The 4,857-nt window shown below is 33.8% G+C and overlaps 2 long non-coding RNA genes across 2 annotated transcripts; one reads left to right on the forward strand and one right to left on the reverse strand.

Annotated features, from left to right (window-relative positions):
- The first annotated feature begins 1,937 nt into the window (after positions 1 to 1,937).
- On the forward strand, positions 1,938 to 3,444 carry LOC115969755. The gene is made up of 3 exons (XR_004087067.1): positions 1,938 to 2,038; positions 2,142 to 2,232; positions 3,169 to 3,444. It is a non-coding gene; the product is annotated as an uncharacterized LOC115969755 (long non-coding RNA).
- On the reverse strand, positions 2,654 to 3,176 carry LOC115969754. The gene is made up of 3 exons (XR_004087066.1): positions 3,025 to 3,176; positions 2,898 to 2,939; positions 2,654 to 2,701 (listed from the first exon to the last, which is right to left on the reverse strand). It is a non-coding gene; the product is annotated as an uncharacterized LOC115969754 (long non-coding RNA).
- Positions 3,445 to 4,857: the final 1,413 nt, after the last annotated feature.

Raw genomic sequence — 4,857 nt, forward strand, 5'->3', positions numbered from 1 at the left:
GTCCTTAAAGTTCTCAGAAGGATGGAATCCATTCGATACTGTTCACTGAAGCCTTGAGAATATGGAGTCATCAGAGTGAATTTCTATCTTGTCTCACACACACTTTTACTTAGAATGCATTTATTTATGTCTGTGTTGTGCATCAGCAACCCATTTTGCCACTTTGTAGTTGAAAGGAAGCTAAACCATTTTATGGCCTGGAGACATACACTACCACACACTTTTTTTGTCTTTAGAATTTATTTTGATTCTTATTTAGAATCTATTTATTGAGACTGCCTCGATTATCTTGTTGCTAGCAAATGCCACTATTTTTGGTTTTGGATCTGAGTTGAAAAAAAGGATATGTTTGAATGCAGTGATTCTCTCCATGTAATCAATATACTCAACTTTGTGCTGTGGTGCATAATTTATAAGATGAGTTGAATGTAGAACATCTTGGAAATTGATAGGATTTGGACCTTAAAATTTATGGATTAATTCAAATTATCTACATTTTTACACTCTCAGTTAGTGCTGGGAAGTGTGGCTGATGTTATATACCTTTGCTCAACCAAAAAAGAAAAAGCTTGTTTGACTGATAGTTTATAGACTTAAAATAAGAATAAAAAGACGGATACTGGAAACAACAACAACATAATGCCTTTTTCTACAATTATTTATTTGAATGGGTATGAACTCTCAGTTGAAAGCAGCCCCCACTTAGCTTCTGCAATTCAGGATCTTTTTCTAGATTCACCCTCAGTAATGCCTCCTGTTTCAGAGAAACCCAAGAAAGACGTAACAAATGATAATATGAGCCTTTTTGTCTACGTAAATGCTTTGCATTATTTATTTGAATGGGTATGAACTAATTTTTTACTAGGTTTCTACCATTTGTTTGTAGTTAGTTATATTGGGTTTCACTTTGTATGATTTTTGACTTTATTCATTGTATTACAGTTGTCATGAAGCATCATACGCTGCTTGAGTCACTTTGGTAATACTTTGGTAACTTCATTTACTTCCTTTCTCTGCAATTTGGGTTTAAAGTTTTTGTCTTGGTTCTTTGGCATTGCTGTCTTTGTGTTTTTTTGTTTGTTCTCTATGTGTTTGTTTAAATGTCGCCCCTGAATAGATAATTGCTAAATATAATAGATGTTGGGAACACAAAGTTGCTGTCCTGGAAGAAACTAAAATTGAACTTATTTTCTTTCATATTTAGAATCAGTAATGATTACACTACTTAGATTCTCTTCTATCCTATGTTTATGGATTGGATGATTATATAGGAAGCTAATAGAGCAAGAGAGGATGGTGAACGGAGAAAGAGGGAGAGGGCTCGTCGGTACGGAGATAGAAGGCGCAGAAGGGTAATCTTTTTTGTATGATTATGTCTCATCTACCTTATTTGTGAAATATATTTCTGCATATATTACTAGTTCTTATGGATTTTGAATAGTTGCCTTACTTACAATGGAGGTGTAGATCTATTTTTAGGAGTTGAGTTAAAATTATTATTTGTTCCTTTATATATGAAGCCTGGTTTTTTCTTTTAATAATTTAGACATTTCAAAATTAACTGATTGGGAGCCATTGTTGTTTCTTCATGACTTTCGTAGCTGTGGCCTGGAAGTCTAATAGTTGTAGATTTTTATTGGAAGATAAAACAATAAAAGAACTAGAAGAGAAAAAAAACAAAAAATGGTAATAAGTCTCCTCACTCACCACTGAAGGTACTGAGTTTGGAGTCTGGAGCAATAAAGTGATTAGTTTATAGTGTGACATGGAGAGAGAACATATGCATGAGCACACATCAAATCTATGTTATCTGTTAGATTTTTATTTTTATTTTTAAATTTTATTGTAACCTTATACAATCAATAAATCCCCTTTTTTTTGTTTTTTTTTTTTTTTTTGCAGCACGATCCACATGATTACATGGATGATTACTAAGAATGAATCCGTTGACTCTCTCTCTCTCTTTTATATTCTTCATTGTCATAGATCCCCCAAAGAGTGATAACTCACCCCTATTAGCACTATTTTGTAATTACTGGTATGATCTTTTTACGTTGGAAACTGCTGATTAAAAGCATTGATAGGAACATTTAGCATGTCTTATAAATTCCAGGATCTAATATGAATTGTTGATGATGCAGTTATTGCTTTTAAATGTATCAAATAACAAGTTGAAGTCTCTTTCGGAATCAATTGGGAGTTGTTTCTCTCTTGAAGAATTACAAGCAAATAGTATGTTTAAATCTTTCTTCAGATTGATGTCTTCTTTTACATTAAAAACTATTGCCTACAGTAAGGCACTAGAATAAGTGGATCTGAACATTATGTAGATGTCTGAGATTTAAGGTCATAATTTCTGCATGTGTATAGATGATGAACAAATTTGTTAAATCTTTTACTAATAGCATATGTCATCTTTTTCACGACATTTTTACCTAAAGTTTTACATATTTCATTACTTTTCTTGTTCTATGCCATGCTACTTTCATACTTCATCAATATGTTGTGAAATGTGTATTGCTACTTTCATACTTCATCAATATGTTTGTAATTTCCTTACCAAATGGAGCAATATGTTTCCTCAAAAGTCAAATATAATACCATCAACAAGAAGAATAAAAGAATACTAGTACTAGTATTAATAATTGCAAAAGTTCACCTTCTCACATAGCCTTGCATTTTCAGCTGCTAGGACTTTTTCCTGACGAAAAATTAGAAAATAGAACATATACTAGTCAGCAACAACTGAAGAATTCTGTTAAGAAAAAACTTATGGTGCTGCAATATTTCAGTGCCAGGAACTCAAAAAAAAAAAAAAAAAATAACAGGGAAACTTCTTTCTACGCAACTTGAAATCACCTTGTTGGGCCTACATATCAGTCAATTTAAAACTTTACCTTTTCCTTTACTTGCTCAATTTGTTCCTTGAAAACCTGAGCCTGAAAGTATAGACCAAGATAAAGCATGTTAAACTACCATTTAGTAAAATATCATGAAAGCGAAGTTAGGGATTTTATAATTAACCTTTCTAGCTCTAATGCTGCTTACGCTCCTCTCTAACTGTTCTTCTATCTGTTGGAGTTCTTCAAGGGAGCACGTTCCTAGACCTTGTCCTAGGAGTCTCCTGAGGTGTATATATCTCACAGACTACTGTCTGACTCTTTGTAGGTGGGGATTCAATCAGATGCAGTGGATATTAGTGCAGCTACTTGAACGTGAAAGGTAGGGTCCAAGGAAATTGATGAAAAGGCTGATGAGGTCCTAAAGTGGGATATTTTGGATTGTTGGACGCCAGAAAATCACTACGGATGGACTGAATCTGAGTGTTAAACATGTTGGGTTTAGACCATCGGTAATGATTTTCTGGAGTCCAACAATCCAGAATATCCCACTTTTGAACCTCATCAGCCTTTTCATCAGTTTCCTTGGATCCTACCAATCATGGTGTACCTGATGCTTATCCCATTACTTTCCTTAAAGTATTTTCAAAGTTCATGATTATTTATGAAGCATCTGATGTGATGGAAGTATCTAAAGAAATTCCATATCATTGCCTGGTAAGAAACATTTAGAAGTATTGACGCGAAGTAGTTGTTAACTAATCATGGAAATCTGACTGAAGTGGGTGCTATGCTGATTTGCTAGTACTGCAATGATTGCTGTGATGATTATTTGGGATGGGGGTATTTTGCCTATCAGGGTGGTGTGGTTTTTTCTTTTTTGGTGTGTGTGTTATCTTTGAAAGGGAGAAAGGTATCGACACGTCAATATTATTATATGTGAAAATTTGTTCTGCATTGCTAGGCATTGAATCGAAAGACAACCTGTTGAATTTGCTAGTACTACAACGATTGTTGTGATGATTATTTGGGATGGGGGTGTTTTGCCTACCATTTACCTTTACTAACAGCAGTTAACATTGCTTCCCTTAACAGGGTATTGATGGAGCTCGGGTGGAGAAAATTCTTGACTTTGCCTCTATTACCCTCAACAAAAAGTCAGTTCCGGGTGAGTCCTTTCTTTGGCAGGTTTATCCCATTTTAATTGATTTCATCTGTTTTTTTGTTTGTTTCTCCCTTTCTTCTCAAAACTTACACACAATAATATTCCCTTGTAAAGGTGACAAGAGTGCCTTAGTGCCTGCAGGTATCCGCATTGGATCACCTGCTATGACAACTAGAGGATTCACAGAGAAAGAATTTGTACCAACTGCAGACTTTATTCATGAGGGCGTACAGATAACCCTTGAAGCTAAGCGGCTAGTCTCAGGATCCAAGCTTCAAGATTTTTTGAAGTTTGTAGCAGCCGCTGATTTTCCTTTACTGGATAACATGTTGAACATGTTGAACTTGTTCTCGATTAATAACATTTTTCTTTTTGGTAGAATGCATGATTGAATTTGTTAGAACATATTACAAATTTTGTAACCATCCAAATAACTAGATAAAAGAAAAAGGTATAAAAATAGATGAACAAGTTATTTAGTTCATTACAAAATTTGTAATCTAGCAGCTAAAGCTCTTACATTGTCCTTCGTGTCTACCCTCACTTTTTTTTTTTTTTTTTTTGGGGGTTTGACAGAAGTTGAGGCTCAACAAAGTAGCAAAAATCAAAATATAAATTGATTTCTTTTTGTCATAAAATAGGAATAGATCAAGAAATTAAAGTAAAAAATAACATGCTTCAAAACGCAAAAAAATTCAAAGTTTTGTACTACCATAACAAAGAATACCATTAGTTGCATTGATATCTAAGTAACAAAAACATTGAAAGTCACCCGAGAGTGAATTTCAAATTGCTTAAGAGCATTAGCATTGAAAAATGCTAATGTCATATCTAAAGGAAATTTAGCATTTG

Source organism: Quercus lobata, chromosome 12, assembly GCF_001633185.2.
Source record: "Quercus lobata isolate SW786 chromosome 12, ValleyOak3.0 Primary Assembly, whole genome shotgun sequence".
NCBI lineage: Eukaryota > Viridiplantae > Streptophyta > Magnoliopsida > Fagales > Fagaceae > Quercus > Quercus lobata.